This window comes from Argopecten irradians, chromosome 2 (genome assembly GCF_041381155.1).
Source record: "Argopecten irradians isolate NY chromosome 2, Ai_NY, whole genome shotgun sequence".
Lineage (NCBI taxonomy): Eukaryota > Metazoa > Mollusca > Bivalvia > Pectinida > Pectinidae > Argopecten > Argopecten irradians.
The window spans coordinates 25401421-25423703 of record NC_091135.1 but is presented as its reverse complement, the minus strand read 5'-3'; the positions used below and the strand labels follow the sequence as shown (position 1 = coordinate 25423703).

The 22283-nt window shown below is 35.9% G+C and overlaps 2 long non-coding RNA genes across 2 annotated transcripts; both read right to left on the bottom strand.

Annotated features, from left to right (window-relative positions):
* Positions 1-439: 439 nt before the first annotated feature.
* LOC138316939 (uncharacterized) lies at positions 440-5605 on the bottom strand. Its single transcript, XR_011207688.1, has 3 exons — positions 5250-5605; positions 1694-1765; positions 440-574 (listed from the first exon to the last, which is right to left on the bottom strand). It is a non-coding gene; the product is annotated as an uncharacterized lncRNA (long non-coding RNA).
* A 10109-nt stretch (positions 5606-15714) lies between these two features.
* Positions 15715-18876, bottom strand: LOC138314925 (uncharacterized). The gene is made up of 3 exons (XR_011207438.1): positions 18729-18876; positions 17787-17858; positions 15715-15896 (listed from the first exon to the last, which is right to left on the bottom strand). It is a non-coding gene; the product is annotated as an uncharacterized lncRNA (long non-coding RNA).
* Positions 18877-22283: the final 3407 nt, after the last annotated feature.

The following is a 22283-nucleotide window of genomic DNA, read 5'->3' as shown; positions in this document are numbered from 1 at the left end:
CGGAGATGCGCACCAAGCTTTTTGAAATGAATTACTTTGAGCTTCCCTCATTCAAGGTCACGGGGTCAAATTGGCTAAAAACTTTTAAATGACTTGTCAATAAGCAAGAGGCTTTTATTTAGTGATATGATGTTGGGGCCACAACATACTATGATAAAGAGATACAATACAACCAAAAAATTAATTCGGTCACTTGAGCCAGATATAGGCATAGGTCTCTATAATGGAATGTGACTTTAAAATGGGTGTCCGATTCGTCAATTATCATGCAAATAGTTTTATGCGTAAATTTGTTGTATTTCATTTGAAATATTAAGCAATATTCTTTTCGTTTCCTAACCTAGCGACGACAGGAAGCTGTATAATTCTTAATAATGTCTTTTCGCAATACCAGAAAATGTTGCATATTCAAATAAAGAATAAACTTCAAACGAAATGGAAGATTTAAATATTTTATCATCTTTGACAAATACTGTGACAAAGGCACACTCGATGTATTGCGTTAAACTTCACCGCTGACGTCTTTATCCCTCAGGGGGAGGTGTTGGCAGCCCCGGATTACCAAATGGTTGACCTGTCGATAGACATATTAAGTTTACTTAAGATGATTAGTTAGAAACATTTCATCATCAGTCAACATTAACACCTTTTAAAAACTTAGAGCAAAAATAACCACTGCCTTACTTATCGTTCTATTGTACACTATCTGATTAAGATATATGTCCTACTGAGAAAAGCTCTGTTTGTTTTAAAGTTCTGAAATCTCACATATGTCTATACTATGAGATTGAAAACTTTTTATATAAATCAAAAAGTGAATATACATAGTTCCTTAAACGATGGGGTGGATGGAATTCCTTATTTGAAAAGGAAGAACAATCTTTAATCGCTTGATAGTTTTTGTGATATACATATTATATTCTTTATTAACCTATAATTCATATCACAGTAGTCAAGTGTGCTACACATGCAATCATTGAAATGTATATAGTTCTGTATTTTAGTGTAAGGTTTAGTTTTATCCCATGTAATATTGGAATGTATGTTATGAAAATCGATCAAAAAATTGAAATGTTAAAGTAAAATATATGTCCTTATTCTCAGTCCGTTTCATACGTTTTGGCCCTAAATGACCTTAGTTGTCGATAGGTCGTAAAACTAAAACAAACACGTTGAACACACCCCATTCGGAATCACGGTTTGATGACTTATATTCTTCAGTTCAGAAACGGCAGGTACATATAACTGTAAGTATATTGAACCTGTGTCCTTTGTACAAATATAACTGCATATTCTAAAACAAAAGTGAAACCTGTCAAACCACAGGTACATGTACTAATTTAAAAGACCAACAAAAAGTGACCTGGAATAAAGTTCTGTTGATCATTTATGAAGAGAAGTAAGAATAAAGATTTTTGTTTTATAAGATTGCATTGTACATGATTTTAAGAACTCATTGTTCTTGTTCAATATCATTTTAAAACTTAAATTACTCACATAATCATTTGTTGACACCTATTTACATGCAACTGATTCATATGAAAATGACATTTTTGATTTATAAGTAGAACCAAAACTTAAATAAAAAGAGTTTTTACTTTTATCAAATTACTGTAAATTGTTATCTGTGCTTTTCTGATCTCCAATTATGTATACACGATGTAAAGAAATAATTAAGAAGTGTTATACTTACTTCTTTTGACACGATGGCTGATCAAAGCATCGTCATTTATATGGCTTATATGGTTACCATTGCTGCTGCCCCCTGTTTAAAATACAATTAAGGTGAATATATACCAAACAGATCTTTGTGCCCACCTAGAAGTATGTATCTCCATGAAGGATATATTTTTACACATTATATCTTTTATACGTTTATACAATTATACGTGAATAAAGAATTTTCAATATTTACGCATATTCCATGAATCAATTGTTTTTGAACATCAAAGTCTATAAAAGTGGTAACAGTTCCACTATACAAGAAGATATAACGCAAATAAAAAGCAGACTCCCAAAACACACATTCCACACACTAAAGAGTATGCCGCTGAAGACACCATGCAACACATCCCATCCGGTCATATCATACTAACAAGAGGCGCACCAGTCGTCCCACTTCCTTAATTCTGAGCGATAAGCAGAGGCAGACACCACCACTTTTAAAGAATTTGATGTGTCTGCCAGGAGACAGAATCCAGAGCTAGCTCAACAGATGGCCAAGAGTGAGACGATGTCAAGGGAGACGTTAGGAAGAAGAAAGTTAGTTAAGGTTCATGTAAAGGCTTTAACCAGTGATATTTTGCAAGCCTATAACTCATTACTGTGCTGCAATTGAACAAAACTAACTTCATTAATTGTTGGTATGTACCCTGGCTAACTGTTAGTCTTACTGTGGATATGTAATTTGTGGAGCTGCTTGTAAATTTCAGTACAATAAGAGAAAAATGTATATTTCTGGAGAAGACATAGAACTCGTGTGAATTGCATTGATGGCACCAAATAAGCATGCTATCGTGTTCAGTAGTGACTATGCCAGGTACTCCAACAGTTTGTTTGGCAAAATCGGACCAGCGAATAGCGCAGGAGCCTATTGTTGTAAATGCAAATGGCTGCTTTAAATGGCGGATCACAAATATAGCATATAAGAAGACATTCTAATTGATACAAGTACTCTTATATACACTATAAGGTACTCTGAACATGACAAGAAGACTATTAACGAAAAAAAATAGTTAAAATGTGGACTTTTAGGCTCTTTCCGGAAATCTGCAATTTTCGCCCCAAACAGATCGGTTGAACTATTTTTTCGTGAAGAGTCTTCTTGTCATGTTCAGAGTACCTTATGGTGTCTATAAGAACATTTGTATCAATTGAAATGGCTTGTTATATGCGATATTTGTGATCCGCCATTTATAGCAGCCATTGGCATTTACTACAATAGGCTCATGCGCTATTTGCTGGTCCGATTTTGCCAAACAAACTAATGGAGTACCTGGCATATTCACAACTGAACATGATGGCATGATTATTTGGTTCCATCAATGCAATTCACACGAGTTCTATGTCTTCTCCAGAAATATACATTTTTCTGAAATTTCACTGAATTTTACAAGCAGCTTCACAAATTACATATCAACAGTAAGACTGACAGTTAGCCAGGGTATATACCAACAATTAATAAAATTAGTTCTGTTCAACTGCAGCACAGTAATGAGTTTTAGGCTTGCAAAATATCACTGTTTAAAGCCTTTACATGAACCTTAATGAAGAAGAGAAAAGATAATATCCTAAATTTAGTCGTCTTTTACGATCACCCAATTGGGGCAGTGGGTACAATTATAACGCCCTACCTATAGTGCCATATATGTGTATGGGAAAACCCGCCATCGACATTAGTTTACACAGTTTGCACCATAGTTGACGAGTTGAAATATTTGTTATCAGTATTATATAACTGGGAAAGATTTAGTATCGTTAGCGGTATACTACATAAAATTGTACAAAGGACACTAATTTCACTATAACAAAGGTATACAAAATCAATATACCATAGGCTACCAAAATATAGATATCAACACACGTACAAACGGGGTCAGTTCAATGTAAATGGATGTTGTTATACATTTTTTTGTATTTGGTTGATGGACTTTCTCTGTTTTATAGTAAATATTCCGATTTTTTTTTAGATTTTTTTCAAATCTCGTATTTTCTGCAAAAATAATCACACGACTGTTAGGTATATTCATCAGTTACGAGAAAATATATACAATGTAATTCGTACTCCTTTTTTACAATATAATGGTTAACAAACCTCATTCATGGTAAGACTTGCAGCCTAAAGCTAGATGTTATTTGATAAAGGAACATGGAATGCTTTGGGTTAAATCCCCTGGCCGTAACAGTATATTCTAAAAATTGTAGTTTCTGCTCCTGCTTAGCGCTAGGCATAACAGGAATGGGACTTTGTTATTTTATTGATGGGCGTACATGTAGGTTTTCCACCAATAAAAAAAAGACTGCACTGCGATTAGATCGCAGCCTCCTAAAACAGACAGATATCCACACGCCGCAACTCTATGGAGGCCGTCCTCAAATGACCGTCTGTTCATTGGACGTTAACATAACAAACCAAATCAAAACATACCATTACATCAGACTAAGGAAGTCGTAAGAAGTATCGCAAAAAGTATATAAAGGGATCTTATTTGTTTCTTTCCAACTAACTTTCCTCCTGTTCCATTAACACTATCGCTTCACTTTTGACCTTATGTTGAGCATTAGCACCTGTAATATAGCACTATAAAAAGGCAAGAGTCAACTGTACGAGACAAAACAAGAATATACCACAGTCTCCCAAAACACGCACCACGCACTTCATACACGCAACACATCGCACACATGGAGTAACGTCCTTCCATGACCCTGCCTATTAACAGGACGTGTCTTTAAAGTGAACAAACAAATATTGAAATATATCTCCTTATAATCACTCCGTTTACTAGAGTTAATAGTTATTAGTCGGAGTTATAATAAGCAACTGAAAACTGACCCTGCACTTAGGACATTAGATATTTTTCTTATTGCCTCAATTGCAATTGTTCACCGTTGAAATGCATTATGTTTGTGCTGGATAATGTCTTTTATAATGAATATATACGGGCTATAACTTTAAAACCGTTCAACGCTTTGTTTGTTTGATTAATTAGCGTCCTATTAACAGCTATGGTCATGTAAGGACGGCCTCCCATGTATGCGATGTGTTACGTGTATGTTATGCAAGGTGCGTGTTTTGGGAGACTGCGGTACCTTTACAGAAATTTTCTGTATTTTTCAGACTAATGTCTTAGTTGTGCCTGTTGCTAATGTCAACCTCCCGGGTATTTTTTTTCTATCAGCATGGAAACTTAGTCACAAATATATATAATTAAAGCTAAACTATAACAACTCATATTTTGAGGTTGATCATATACTTGTTCATGTATTTGATGTTTTCAAGCCAACTGCGGGGCGCGGGGAATATTGCCATGCTTTGCGGCTCCTTGTTTGAATTCTGGCGTAAAGATATTTATCTAATTACGAAAATGATTTACACGCTCGAAATAAAGCATATGTTGCTGTAGTTTTAATATTTAATACAATTCTTCTCCTCTGCACCTGTATAAAATTGACTATGATGGTTAAACGAAATCATTTTGTAATCATGTAGCGTTTTTTACCACATTGAAATGTAATGTCATTGTTCTTACCTTCTGGGCACCCAATGCACGCTGATCCAGCACTCGAAAACAGCCCAAACACCAACAAAAGTGTTACAAGATAGGTAGAATTCATTTCGGTTTTTCTAGTATCTGCCTTCGGAGGTATACCGCTATTTGATATAGTAATGCATCTCTGCTCTCTCTCTATATATATGGTCAAATCAAATCAAATATACCTGAAATCGATAACGCCATATGACAATTAATCAACTTTAACTTGAACTATTGGTCCATCTTCAGCAATATGTAACCATCCAATAACAGGACAATCAGTTAAACATTAGATTACCCTGTTGGTCAGTCAAAAGGAAAAGAAAGTTGGTGTGTTCTTATTCAAATGTACTGATTATATTGGGCACAGATATAGAAGCTATAAGAAGATATATAGTGTGTAACAGATGGTCCATGTTTGTTTGTCATATATTCCATAGAACATTATTCTAGGAATTCATTGTCGGTGTACTTGCTGATTGTGTCTTAACACATTTTAACAATCGATGTCAGGACAGCTTCTCCCTGAAAGGGATTTTTGCGTGCAGGGAGTACATTTGCATGTAGTAATTTGCGTCTACCCTGCAGTTGGGGCGTTATAATTGTACCTGCCGCCCCTATTACATTATTGTAAAAAGCATCTAAATTAATAATCTTATTTTTTCTTTCTTCCTTTCTGACTTTCTTCCCTAACGTTTCCCTTGACACCACTTCACTTTTGGCTTTCTGTTGAGCGCTTGCTTCTGTGAGGGATGCTCTGCGTTCTGTCCCCTAGCGGTAGTTTCTGACCCTGCGTAGAACTAAACATTAAGAGGTTGAGACGACTTGTTTTACAGTATAATGTGACCTGGAGGGGGAAATGTTGCTTGGTGTCTTCCCACAGGGTCAGCGAGGTCCGATATGCCTGTTAAAATGCGATATCTAAAGCTAATAATTCTACAATTTACAGAATATTTGAAGAAGATTTTCGAGTTTTAGATTATTTGACCCCTTTTGAGCTCGCCCCTAAGATCCCTTTGGCTGAGTCATGCAAAATTTGTTTATAAGAATTAATGTCCATCTTATAGGGATAATTCTGACAATATTTGTCTAATTTCCTATTACAAAGACAGAATAATGCTCAAAAATATGTTCCCTAACTTAACCCTCTCTCTAGGGGGAAACGAGAGACCCATGGTCATATAATATTTTGTACAGGCCATTAAGGCTTACAATGCAAGTAAAAAAATATACATTTGAAATTTAGGTAAATTTTACACCTTTTGGGCCCTCCTACAGCCCCCTTGGAGTTGGGTACCATATAATTCACAATTTTGATTGGCTTTTTGCCTAATGAGGTTTGTGCAAAATTCCATTGAAATTGCTTGAACAGTTTTGGAGAAGAAGTCGAAAATGTAAATTAATACGGACATACGACGAAGGACACAAGGCGATTAGAATAGGTCAGTTCAGTCTTCGTCTCAGGTGAACTAAAATCTTTATGGTAATAAAGTTAGAAAATAAATGTGTTTGTTCGCTTTTTTAAATAGGTTAGACAATTAGTAGTTTTAAGCATTTCTTTTGGAAATTACAAAGGCAAAAAGGGATCTTTCCCTACCTAGAGAAAAGGACAGGGAAATTAGCGTGGGGGAAGATTCACGACAGTCTTACCCTCGCAAGCCTTGGGTTGGATAGTCGCGAATCACCTCCTCGGGTAAAGGTTTCCCTGTCCAACCTTCAAGGTAGGAAAATATCTTATAAATCTATTTCACTGGTCGCATATAAACGGCAAACGTAGCATCATTATGTAATTCTGATATATAGACTTGTACTTTATCCTATTTATCCATATCGATTTTTTCCTCATCATGGTTGACGTGACACTATATTTACAATGATAGACATGAGAAAGTTGTATCGTTTACATAATGACATTTTCATTAATATTTTTGATATTTACTTTTGTTATTTTTACTCATTAAATATCAAATATGATTAAAAATAAAACCTATTTCAATTACAAATTAGTTTTTTTCGATCAGCTAATTCCTATTAATAGCCAACGTTCTATTAACAGTCAAGGTAATGTTGGAACGGCCTCCCATGTATGCAGTGAAGTACATTATTTACAAGTCAACTAATGTCTTTTGTTCACCAAAATAGGAACACTGATCTTACAGGTCTACAACCAAAGTTTCATTTAGTTTCATAAAGCATGTTGCATAATAACTCACATTTTCGAGTTCAAAAGGTTCAATAATTGTTTTGGCAAAGGGCAATAAGTCCGTAATAAAGGTAGAGCCGAAAAAAACTGATTTTGAAACTTGTTCGAGATGTTTCCAATGTTAGTCTATAAACAGTTTCATTAAGTTCGGTGCATATTTACTAAAGTTATCATATTCACAAGGTCTAATTATTAATAGTGCAAAGGGCAATAACTTCGTAAATTACCGTCGAATCAAGCCGATTTTATGTCATCTGACCGAAGGTCATGATGCCCTATTGTAATCGTGTTTCGCCCGTCGTCGTGCGACGTGCGCCGTCCGCTGTGCGTAAAACTATTTCTACAAAAACCTACTCCTCCTAAACCCTTGAGTAAATAACATCCATATTTGGTGTGAAACATCCTTGGGGAAGGACAATCATATTTTATATAAATGAGATAGGTCCGACTCCTAGGGGCAGAGGGGCGGGGCCCCAAAAGGGAACATTTTCTTAATATTAGCTTTGAAATCCTACTCCTCCATCATCCCTGAATGGATTTCATCCATAAATGGTATGAAACATCATTTGGGAAGGACAATCATATTTTATATAAATGAGCCTGGTCCGACCCCTAGTTGCTGAGTGGTGGGGCCCCAAAAGGGCAGATTTTCTTAGTCTTAGCTATAAAATCCTACTCCTCCATCATCCTTGAATGGATTTCAGCCATAAATGGTATGAAACATCATTTGGGAAGGACAATCATATTTTATATAAATGAGCCTGGTCCGACCCCTAGTGGCTGAGAGGTGGGGCCCCAAAAGGGCAGATTTTCTTAGTCTTAGCTTTAAAATCCTACTCTTATTTCATCTTTTGATCTATTTTATCCATATTTGATGTGAAACATCATTGGGGAAGGACAATCATTTTTGTATAAATTAGTCTGGTTCGACCCCTAGGGGATGAGGGGTGGAGCCCCAAAAGGGCAATTTTCTTAATTTTAGCTGGCCCACTTCCTGTTTTCAGGTTTCCGTCTCAATGTTAATTGGTCAATAGGGGTTTTAATTGATGCCGAACAACATGCAAACATTTTCGTTAAGATTTTGGTATTCAAAGATGGCTGCTGGTCCACTTCCTGTTTTCAGGTTTCAGTCTCCGATCTGAATGAAAATTGGTCTATAGGGTTTTAATGAATTCAGAAGGGGGAACTTCAGGTGAGGACAATCATATTTTATAAAGGACCAAGGTAAGACCCATGGGGATAGTACGGCGGAGGTCCAAAATGGGAGCTTTGCTCAAATTTGGCTTCAAAATCTGACTTCTCCTTATATCAATCCTTGAATGGGTTAAAACCATTTATGGATGAAGGGCTACCAAGTTTGTTCAAAAATGACATTTACCTATTTCAGAAACTCGCGTATTCAACTAAGGAGTTTCTGTATTGTTTATATTTATCGTTAACCAATACTTTATACTATGACTTTGTTGTTTTGTGCCATGAGTCAGATGACCGTTAAGGCCCATGGGCTCTTGTCTTACTCGTCTGCGATCTTTCAAGTGTTAATCTACATTAAAAGTCTTATTAAGCTCGGTTTACATTTACTCAAATTATCGTGTTCACAAGAAAAAATGTTTATGGACGTCGCACGACGACCGACAAAAGACTCGCAATATGTCACCATGACCTAGGTTCAGGTGACTTAAAATGACATTAGTTCTAGTATATACAAGAAAACGCAAATACACCACAGTATCTGAAAACACCTCGCCGTCACACACAGCACACCGCTTGCTTGGTCATTGTACCCAATCGGATGTGGGTAACTATTGTTACGCTCTACAAAAATGGTGACGGTGATTTAGTTCAGATTTCGCATGTCTCAGTTTATGTAATTTGCGATATTTTAAAGGTTTTTATTCTTATCTCATGAATCATTTTTGTATGAAAATAAAATTTGAAGCGTAACGCATACGTAAATGACTATGAATAAGCGAAACAACCTATCACAAAATTGACATTTAGTTGGTAACTGAAATTCAAATGTGCGTAACTGAGTTATGATTTTTAGGTGAATGATGGATAACTGACAAACATGGAGAATAACTGACGAATTAGGCTTGGATCGGCCAACTTATGATACTTATTTTTGTTTTCATTATTCATGCATATTTAGGGCTATTTACCAATGGGTGAGAAGACCTGTTGTTTTTGTTCTGTTTTTCATTATTCTTCTTCACAAAAACTTGTATACAAAGGCTCTCCGAAAAGGTAAGATATATACCCATGTACATGTCACCATAACGTAGGGCATGCGTTGAAGGTGTGACAACAGCATTTTTATGCTTGCCGGACATTCAATATGGCCGCTATGACCTCACTTCCGGTTTTAAACCAATGTCAATATCTCGTTGACGGCTTTACGCATTTCTTTCTGTTTGGATATGTTATGTAAATAAAAAAATGGAGTAAATAACTAATGTAACACTTTTCTATAAAACGTCAACTTCCGGTTGGAATAAGGATCAAAGTTTAAAAGTACATTTTTTTGGGAAAAAAAATCATTCAAAAATCTTTTTCTCAAGTTCTAGAAGACCCATAGACCTAATATTAGGTCTGTAGCATGCTGAGATAAATGCCTACCAAGTTTGATACTCTTATTGACCTTGACCTTCAAGGTCATATGGGCCAAAAATCCTAGAATTTTCAAACGACTTCTTCTGAAGATCTGGAAGGCATAGAGTCCTGAAATTGGACCTGTAACACGTGGCGATAAAGTGCTACCAAGTTTGTTATTATGAATGTCCTTGAAAGAAAATCCTTATTGGTGAAAAGCCCGTCAAATTGTTCAGTGACAATTTTTAGTTTTCTTTGTAAATAAATATAAAAACATGTATCAAATGAATGTAAATAAGTTGTAAACTACTGATATTATGTCCACTATCCCTCTTTCTTTATATATCTACGTCTTTCTTCTCTCTTATCTGTTCCGCTTAAATAAAATTGATTATGGTATAATTTAAAACAAAAAGCCATTATATGATATATACAGTATTATATGTGTTGAAAATTTTTATGGGGAGCGCGTTTCTAAGTTTTGACTTGTGTCCTGGCGTGAAACCCTGACGTTATTGTGACGTCACAATAGATACAACGACGTTGGGTATTGATTTTAAACAAAACTAATGCATCGGAAAATCAATGGAATTGTATGTTTTAACGTATTTTATTTTATCTTGTAGTCTCAAAGATTAATTATAAACAATTTTTTTCATACCCCTATGAAGTTACAAATAGTGACATCATTGCTGAATTATCCTGACGTCAATGTAGAAGGAAAGTCCCTTTATGCTTTAGAGATTGTGACGTCACATCTAAGGGGAGATTCTCTCCATCAAATTTTGACACTGGACTCGCAATATAGTATCTGGAGTGAGTCTAGTTTCCTCGCGTGCTTTTCGCCGCTGATTTCGGGATTGATATTACATTTGATGAATACATCTGAGAAACGCATGGGCGAATAAAAAAACAGCAAATACACGGGTCTTAATAAAATACTGATCTAATGTATATTTATTGTTTACGTTTTATATGGTTTAGTGCTCTGAATATTTACCTTCCTCCATAGTTTCCAAAACGACACGAGGTGTACATGTATAAGGAATTGACAGGTAAAATACCATATTTCATAGCCCTTCGGTCATCATTTCATAAGTCATTACGAGATGTCAGATTCGTTCATAGTATACATTAATCTTTTGATAAATTAAAGTGAACAGTCGGGTAAGGATAGCTTAAGTCGGTAAAAATGGTGTGAATGTATTCAGTATAATTTCTTATGAAATAGAAAAATAAACTCTCTCATCAAAAATTGTCTGCGTACGAAGAAATTAATTTAAAATATAGGAATCCCAAAACGTCCTCCCGACTTACTATGTCCGTGGTTACATTTCCACGCAGCCTCGCTTTCAATGCTTTCAACTTGTCTTTACTTTAATGGTCAGAACTGGGAAACGTAATCAGAACGTGACCGTCGTATTAATATGTGAGAACTTTTGGAAGGCTAATGAACGCATTTAGACTGGTTTTCTTTGTCCGACTATTCACTTTAATGGTGATTATGATTATACATGATTTAAAATCGCTGTCGCTTGAGAGTGTCATTTATTATCGTCACACGTCTAATTTGTATTTGCATATGGCAGAGTTATCTGCCCTTGCAGGTAAGTATTGGTTCTGACGTCATGTGTTTGCGAGCGTAACGTCACACTTTTCGGAGAAAACGACGTAAATTGCGCCCATAAAATAATGACGTCACAATGGATACCTACCCACAAGGGAGCTAACTCTGTAATATGCAAAGACGGAATTGACGTCTGTGCACAAAAAAAAGAAATATGTCAACGAGAATAACACCTGGTACCTATCATATTCGATAGAGAGGGTATTGAACTGAATACGTACCTTGCATAGCGAAGTTGATTATAGCTGTACCAAGTGTTTTCTTACGATTCGCGTATTTAAAGTGAATAGTTGGGCAAAGGAATGCTTAAGTCGGCAAAAATAGTGTTAATATATCCAGTGCAACTTTTATGGAACAGAAAAATGAAATTTGCCGTCAAAACCGCACTACGTGCGAAAAATTGAATTTCTATTTTTTAAGAATCCTAAAACGTCCTTCCGACTCGCTATATTTTGGTATGTCCGTGTTGATACGTAACATTGTTTTCAAAAATTTTGGCGAAATCTCAGTGATAAAATCTTACTATAAAATCAACTCGTAGAAATGTGTGTCCATCTGCCCTTGAATATTCATGTCAGTTAATGCTTGTGTGGTATTTACAAGACAGTTTACTATTCCATTGTATTTCAGTTACCTACATCTAGTGAATCAGTTACCCACTGACGTGATCATAACATGTATTCAGTTACCTTCCAACTGGTCATATTTGCATGGTTATTTTCTTCGTTTATAGAAATTTACAGTTGAGCGCCAAGCTTCAAAATTTATTTATTTTATCTAATAAACACATTTAATTGACAGCACGGTCAGCATTGCCCTACAAACATGTAAATTGCGGCATGCGAAATCTGACTTAAATCACCGTTACCATTTTTGTAGAGCGTAACTACAGTTACCCACATCCGGTTGGGTTTAGTCATGGGAGGCCGTGTTCACATGACCCTAGCTCTTAATAGGATATTGATTTTATCACGTTTGTTTTATTGTTTTTAATTTACATTTAAATTATTAACAGCCAGGTTCATTTAAGGACAGCCTACATACCGGTGAATCAGATATGAGGAAAGCTGGCTTGATAATTGTCTTAGTTGTTGTTTTGATCTACTATGTGTAAAATATATATGTATGTTTTACTATCGATCCCTTTTATATAGATGAGCCCTGCTGCCCCTATTGCATGATCGTAAAAGGCGACTAAATTTAGGAGACTTATCTTTTCTTCTTCTTCCTAAATGACTTTATCTTTCCTAATGCCTCCCTTGGCACCGCTTCACTTTTGGCCTTGAGTTGAGCGTTCGCCCCTGTGAGGAACGGCCCTGGTTCTGTCCCCTGGCCGAGAGACACACCAAAGTCTATAAAAGTGGTAGTTTCTGCTCCTGCTTAGCGCTCAGTACACAGGGAGTGGACGACCGGTTCGCCCGTTGTCAGTATAATGTGACTGGGGTGAAGTGTGTTTGCTTGGTGTCTTCGGCGACATGCTTATTAGGCCCTGCAGGTAGGGCGTTAGGAATTGTACCTGCTGCCCCTATTGCATGATCCGTAACAACAGGCGGACTAAATTTAGGATCTTATCTTTTCTTTTCTTCCTAACTGACTTTATCTTTCCTAATGTCCCCTTGGCAGCCGCCTACACTTTTGTGCCTAGAGTTGAGCGTATCGCCCCTGTGAGGAAGGCCCTAAACAGCACCAAAGTCTATAAAACAGTGGTAGTTACTGGCTTCTCCTGCTTAAGTACACAGGGAGTGGGACGACTGGTTCGCCGCCTTTCAGTATAACATGTTACGAGGGTGGAAAGGTGGTGTTGCTTTGGTGTCATAGACGGCATGCTGTCATGATATAGCCACTAAAAAAGGGCATACAGATACCACTAAACATATAAATAAACCCGCAGTCTCCCCAAAACATCGCCACCTCTCGCACAACATACACGCAACACAAGCACCGCATACCGGTCCTGACATGACCTAATGCCTGTTTATAGGAACGTTTACTTAAGTACAAACAGTCGAAGACAACATAGGTCGTCCAAAACACGCACTCGCAAAACATTACATAAAACGGTCACCCGATGTGCTGCTACAAAAAGAGCATTGCTACAAAGTTGGTTCAAATTTGTAAAAAAAGTAATAACGAATCAGAATAAACTTTAAAGTTGAATCTTCGTATTAGAATTTTTATTTTTTGTTTTTCATTTTGATAGTTAGTATATTATGTTACCAAACCTGATGCTTAAAATTCCAATTTGCTTTGCTAACGTTAAACAACAAAACCAAACTAGAAGTCAGTCAGTGTCATTGATTTTATAAATTTCACATTTAAATCTATGAAGATTAATTGGTTCCATCAAACTTGTGAATTCAGAAACATATTTTTGAAATTTTAGCTAGTTTGTCCTATTCTGGCCCCGCCCCTCTGGTTTCTGGGGGTCAGCCAGGACCAATATGGTGTGGAGATAAAATGCTATTTCAGGCTAATAATTCTAACCCAGTTTGACTCATTTCCTATTAAAACTAAGAAAATAATTTTCATGAATGTTTTTTCATACATAAACTATATAACTCATTTTCTATTATAAATGACCAAATAATGCTCCAAAATGTGTTTTATATGAATTAGAGTAAACTTAACCCCTCACCAGGGGGGAAACCTGAACCCCAGGGTCATATAATTCACATTTTTGTAGAGGGCCTTGAGACCTTTCTATCTATGAAGATTATTTGATTCTACCACATCTGTAAGAAGAGAAGAAGATTTTTGAAATTTTAGTCAATTTTACCCCTTTTGACCCCTCCCACAACCCCCTGGAGGATGGGGGTCGACTTGCGTGTCGTGTTTTTTTTTTTTTTTTTTTCTCTAATTTGTTTCAAGATGGCGGAATTCATAGTATTAACATTGCAATAAAATATCACGGTACATGTATGAGCCTCGGCAAGCCTCAGTTTTTACATTTTGTGACCCTCGGGTAGAATATCCCTATCCTTCATATGCACATATGAAAGAGTCTTAAAATATGTGACATCAAGTACGTAGTCTCGCTTATAAATCCTTGATGATATATCCATAATTCGATTTGGAATGTGCATATTAATATGTTAATTTTGCCGAGGTATCAATATATTTAAGTGTACTTGAACGGTACATGTATGTACATGCAAGCGATTTTGATTTTTGTTACAATATGCACGTGAGCCTGATGAAATCCAATGTCAATCAAAGGTTCAGCAGCGGAAGTTTAAAATGTGACAGACCAATCAAAAGGCGCCATAAATTTGCAATTGTAATTGAGAGTGACTTTCAATTCTAGATATAATGCAAGTCATGGGGTGAAAGTTACCAGTGACGGGTATATAAATACATCAAAGAAACTTCCGGAAAGGTGTAACAATCTCTTCATTCGAAACTAACCCTCTCTGTTTCCGCCGTTGTGCAATTCATTGTATTGCTATTTTTCTAATCGTAAGATTGTTCTAATCGAAAGCATATTTTTTATGTCGCTGTTCTAATGTAGTTGGCATAATTTCCCACAAAATATTTGTAATACTACGAAAGTCTTTCCAGGTTTTGATAATTGAAGTTTGTTTCAGAAATTATTGATGGGATCTTCCTCAAACATATTTAGTTTATAGTAGAGGTTTTAAAAGCAGATAAATCATCCTTCAATGGGCGTCAATATCCCTAGATTCCTCTGAGATATTTTTCACTTTTTCTTTATCTATTTCAGTGCTTGAAGCAGGTCGTTTATTAGGTACATGTAATATGACAAGACAAAGACCTTCTGGAAATGATCTTGCCAAATTTCCTATCAAGAATCCAGAGGAGAATACACTCAACTGAAGGTCAAAAAGGGGCAGTGTCAAAGAAGACGTTAAGACGAAGAATAACAATAGGACTTTAAATCTAGGCGTTGCTGACGATCATGCAGTAGGGGTAGCAGATAAGATATTAACGCACTACCCGCAAGTCCTGTAAACTCACCAGTCATCTAGTGATATGCGTCATTCAGTGAAAATGATTATAATAAAAAAACGCTAAAAAAGTAAAACTTTTTAATGAAATTTATTCTATTGCATATTATCTAGATTTATACCTAGACATATTTTGAAAAACAAATATCTTCGTTCGAAACTTCGAATCCTTTTTTAGGAAATGGGATGCGATGGTGGCGGTGGTGGCGCTGTTGACCGCGGTGGCGCTGGTGGTGTATTCAGGCCATTCAAACTATCTACATAAAAATACAAAGGTACAATCAGTTTGTGAAATTTGTAAACAAAAATAACATTAACAATTTTGTAATCTTATTAGAATTCGTTGTTTGGTATTCAACTGACTCCTTAAAATGTTCTAGCGCGACACCAAATATGTTAACGAAGATGGTTTGATGTTTTGTTCTGAAGCATTTCATTTATTCTAGCTAACCTGGCCCGAAGGCGCGTCGCGGTGTCCGTCGTCTGTCTGTCCGTCCGTCAATATTTCCTTTAAATTGCTACTAGTCATATAGATTTCTGCATGGAATGTAACCATTTGGCAAGAAACATCCTTGGATGAAGGGTAATAGAGTTTGTATAATTTTTGGCTCTGACCCTCCGGGGGCAGGAGGGGCGGGGCCCAATAGGGACAATAGAAGTAATCCTTTAAAACGCTACTAGTCATAGAGTTCTGCATAACCAAATTTGGCCAGAAACATCCTTGGGGGACGGGGAACAGAGTTTGTATAAATTTTGGCTTTTACCCGCATTCAGAAAAGAAACAATAATTCTGTAATCATAACATTACTTGGTATACAAATTACCAGATGAGCGATACAGGCCATCTGGGCCTCTTGTTGTTCATCAATTTGAGAAGCCAAATCAAATCATAAATGTGAGCTTCCAACGTATGCATTCTGGTCATACAGTAGATATTTGCGATTCTTATCATTGTTTTACCAAAAGACCTTGTTTTGATCAAACAAGCTACTGAGGTATACTAAAGAAAGACTTAAGATCATTCAGACATTAATCCTACACATGCAAACTATGCTGAAGGAGTAACTGGATCATTTCAAAGGCTGAAGTTCTGCCATCTTACCAACAGAATCACCATTACTTAAGATTATTTACATGACATTGTTAGGAATTGTAATGAACGAATTGAACGAATTACTCCTATGGAAATACAATGGAATTTAATGAAGCTGAGAAGGTAGACAACTGCGAAGACTTTCAAGTTTAAAGAAGGTGTGGTACGCATTACGTAAACACATATATGAGAGACCGTCTTTCAAGACCCTGGCTGTTAATAGAACGTTAGTTTAATCTATCAAAAAAGTGTTTACGCATGTTGTTTAGAAGACGTACGTTTCAATGCGATTACGATCTATTTTTGACAAAGGAAGTTTTATTCATTAAATTACGATACTTACGCCAAGGCTAATAGGATATTTCATAAAGGAAATGCGGCGAAATCTCTAACGAGGAAGATATTCACGCATGTCTAGACTAAATTGTCATAAACCTCTTGGGGGTATATATTTCCGTCTTTCTCTCTAAATATGGAATGATCCTGTTTCAGTCATAATTACATAAAATTTCTATTGTCTATAGAAGTGGTAGTTTTCTTTCTCTCCTGCTTAGCGTTCAATAAAAGGGAGTGAGACGACTGGTTTGCCCGTTTTCAATATAATGTGACTGGCCTTGGTGTGTTTGTTTGGTGTCTTTAGCGTCATGCTTTAGTGGAATAGCACTATTACAACGAATCTAAACACGAACATACTGCAATATCCCAAAACACGCAAGTACCACACTACCTACATTATTGTCCTTATTATAAATGGACCTGAGAGTCAACATGAAGCTCATGTCATCAACCAACCTTTTAACTTCACGATATACTTCAGTGATATTGCACCATATAATGATTTCCACTTATGAAAATGAACAGAGAGACAACACAAATAAACGGCAGTTGCCTTAAGCACAAAATGCATAAAGTGCCTACCGGAGAGTCTGCTCTTAAATGATATTCATAACTTTTATTAGAACGGTATGTTTTATCACGCAACCCTTAAGCTAGACCGTCCTATAATAGCCTAGATGCTGATAGGACGATACGCAAACATTAAAATCAAACTTACCGAAATCGTCCGCGATAAAATGCGTCGGTATCGTTTCCATCTTAGGAGGTACCGTGCTCATAACATCTGGCACTGTGATTGAAAGATAGGAAAAATGTTTGATATCAGACCAAAATTAATGTAGTAAAATATTCTTTTCACAGAATATGTCAAAACGATTATGTAATACATGAACACTGTTTGATAAATAAACCTCTTATTATAAGTGATGAATGGATCGTTAATTCCTTAAATGGAAAGCACATTTGTGAATTTTGCCATGCGTTAGCATGCCTCAAAACAATCAAACACCATTTGTTTATGAATGCATATCAGTTTTACTTTGATTCAATCCCATATGACTATTGTCACATGATAACATTTGTCACAACTGCAAATCCTAACTTTCTGCACATTTAGTTCTAGATAGCTACCAAAGTCAGTAATTGTTGCTGAACAATGTCAGTAATAAAAACCTTGTAAAATTATACCAGGTAATCTATAATGCTTTGAACTACCGCGATGTCTTCCTTTCCCTTTGTTTTTTTTTTCTCATATCAAATGCAGAAATGAAGCAAATAATATATGGTCAAACGCTCATTTATGAACAATGGTCAATCAAAGATACCTAGTTGATATACCACTGGATTTTACGAGAAGTTTGCAGTTTTGAAAATAGGAATAATGTTTCCCGATACTCCTTGCCATAGCGGAAATACTATTGAAAGTAAATCAACCTTCATATTATCAACCGATATTTAGCTTTTAGAAATAGTTTGCATAATAAAAGAAGTGAAAATGGAGACTTCCGCTTTACGGTTTTAGTTTGTTAGGATATTTGTAATTTTGCATTGCTTTGAAGAGTTTCCTTGCACAGACATCAATTGGCAAAACTACATCAAAACATGATTTCATCACGAAAAGAGTTAATGTTGATGCTTAATATATCTGAAAAGTACTTACCACTCCGACAATAGTTCATTTCCAGTGTCAATACACATGCCACTATGGACAAGAAAATGACACGCATTCTCGTCATAATAACAGGGTGCTTGTGATTATCTTGCGTTGTTTTGATGACATAGAAGAATTTCTAATGCTGGAAATGTGTAATCCAGGTCTTATTTATACACTAACTGGGAACCTCTATCAAAACGTTCGCAATCGAATTGCATATAATTAAACCAATGGGTAGGCAACATGGATGTCAATATCTGCATATTTACGATGAACAATCATATGAATAAGTCAAATGTAAATTAGTTAAGATATATTTTTGTAGAACATTCAAAAAGCCGGAAGAAGGGGATTCAAATGTTGTCATTTAATTGATTATTAGGTAAATACGCATTTGTATTGGCCAACGTGTCGTCCATGCTTAAACAAGAAAAACATAGTATATAGTTCATAAATATGTTTTGCTACTTTATGGATCGCCAAGCAATTAGCAGTTTTTTTCATGCATGTCACAGATGATGTATTCATTGTTCCTTTTATCAATAGTATTTTTTGTGTATTCTGACCACGTCATTATGTCTTAGTCATCCAGGCAGATATGCAGGCTGTCAGCAAAACTGCGTTTGGTAAGTTTCAATATTCCCAAAGGCAAGTTTTATAGCAACCATCACTTTCTAGTATTGTTTGATGTGTTATATAAAACGTCATATTAGCGCAAGGGTCATTTTAGGACGGCCTTCCGTGTGTTTAACATGTCGCGGTTGTATTATTATTTGATAAAAAATGAAGAACTCTTGTAACCCTTTTTATACTGCTATCTAACTTATTTAAGGACAGCCTTCCATGTATGTAATTTCTTGCGTGTATGTGTGCAAGGTGCGTGTTTTGGGAGCGTGCTGTATATTCGTGTTGTCTTCTTGTATAGTGGAAATGATACCCTTTTATAGTATTATATCACTGAAGCATACCGCCGAAGACACCAGGCAACACACCCCATCCCGGTCACATTATACTGACAACGGACGAACCAGTCGTCCCACTACCGTTATGCTAAGCGCTAAGCAGGAGCAGAAACTACCACTTTCATAGACGTTGGTGTGTTTCAGCAAGGGGACACACCCCAGACCCTCCTCTAGGGGCAAGCGCTCAACAAAAGGCCACAGGTGAGGCAGTGTCAGGGGAGACGTCAGCTTGCTATTAGATTAGACGTTTTATTTCACATTCTGGCGACGAATTAGATACAATAGTTCATGCTGAGACTATACCGATCGAGTGATTATGATGCTACCAATCGAAACTAGAACAGTAAGCTGATGGCAACAGTATATGGAATATTTCAAAAATAGATATAGTGCTATGGTGGTTATCTCTAATTTTTAAAAAGAACCCAAAAATAACAAGCCATATCAGGAGCATTTCAGGCAAGTTTCAGCAAGGTTTAGGTTTGGTTTGCGTGAGATGCGCCATAGATCCAGGGAGGGGGGATGTTTTGAACTTATTCCCGGGAGTAATGTGTGGGGGGAGGAGGATATAAAAGCTATTTTCCTGTGTCGTCAACAGAAATGTTGTGTTTTGTGAAGTTCCCCTAGTGTGAATACATAATACATAATACTCTTATCATTATTTCAGGAATGTACCCTTCAAAAAAGGGGAACCAAAACGTATTTTGTATTGATTGTGCTGGAGACGAGCCTCCCTATTTGTTTATTTGTAAAAATGAGTCAATACTAGCCTTGCGACAAATTTTCATACCGAAATATACATATTATAATGGCAACAGACACCATAATTTTAATTAGACGACTTTCAAGAATCAAGAGTTATATGTTTATGCAAATGGGGCTTCAATCATCTTAGTAATGACACTTTGTAAAGATGTGTATGATGATTTTGAAATGAAAATTATCGTTTTTTCCAACGGTAGGAACTGTTTTTATGATGTTCTAGATATGTGTTTTTATAGCCGCTAAATCTAGGCGGGTTAGAAATTTTGAGTCAAAGAGCTTTCTTCCCTTCTCGTATAGGGCACTATGTAGATTATGAATTTTTTCTAGACCTCGAAAACGTCTAAAATAGTCTTAGGACACTCTGTTGGGTCCATGATTACTAATTCTTAGATCCCTGTGATCATGCAGCATCAGTTATCTCTGTCAAACTTTATTTATTACTTCACTTTTTTTTTTTTTTTTTTTTTTTTTTTTTTTAATTATGACCTTCTGTAACACATTGTAACAAACAAATTTTGAATCTTGGAGTATCGAGGATGTAGACACCCCTACTCTCCTGCATCCTTACAATTTTCTTGATACTTTTTAGAATTAATACTGGTTATAGTGTATAAAAATTATAACTAATTTCTTTACTAAATATGTAACTTCGCCAAAATATCCTTGCGAGTATTACTCAATGACACATGTACATCGAGATAGGTTTGTAAACAATAGGTCTTGTTGATACCTATATAACTTATGGATATCAATAAATGAAGTTGAAATAAACAGGTTATACAATGTACATACATTTTAATTACTGTTTCCCCGGTAACATTTAAACTTTTGTTTTCAGAAACTAGGCTCGGTTTACTTTACAAAATACAAAACAACAGGATTAGTGTTGAAAATATCACACAATTTCGATATATGGAGAATCGACTTGCTGTCGTGTTTTTTTTTTTTTTTTTTTTTTTTTCTCTAATTTGTTTCAAGATGGCGGAATTCATAGTATTAACATTGCAATAAAATATCACGGTACATGTATGAGCCTCGGCAAGCCTCAGTTTTTACATTTTGTGACCCTCGGGTAGAATATCCCTATCCTTCATATGCACATATGAAAGAGTCTTAAAATATGTGACATCAAGTACGTAGTCTCGCTTATAAATCCTTGATGATATATCCATAATTCGATTTGGAATGTGCATATTAATATGTTAATTTTGCCGAGGTATCAATATATTTAAGTGTACTTGAACGGTACATGTATGTACATGCAAGCGATTTTGATTTTTGTTACAATATGCACGTGAGCCTGATGAAATCCAATGTCAATCAAAGGTTCAGCAGCGGAAGTTTAAAATGTGACAGACCAATCAAAAGGCGCCATAAATTTGCAATTGTAATTGAGAGTGACTTTCAATTCTAGATATAATGCAAGTCATGGGGTGAAAGTTACCAGTGACAGGTATATAAATACATCAAAGAAACTTCCGGAAAGGTGTAACAATCTCCCGCCGAGAAACTTCATTCGAAACTAACCCTCTCTGTTTCCGCCGTTGTGCAATTCATTATATTGCTATTTTTCTAATCGTAAGATTGTTCTAATCGAAAGCATATTTTTTATGTCGCTGTTCTAATGTAGTTGGCATAATTTCCCACAAAATATTTGTAATACTACGAAAGTCTTTCCAGGTTTTGATAATTGAAGTTTGTTTCAGAAATTATTGATGGGATCTTCCTCAAACATATTTAGTTTATAGTAGAGGTTTTAAAAGCAGATAAATCATCCTTCAATGGGCGTCAATATCCCTAGATTCCTCTGAGATATTTTTCACTTTTTCTTTAT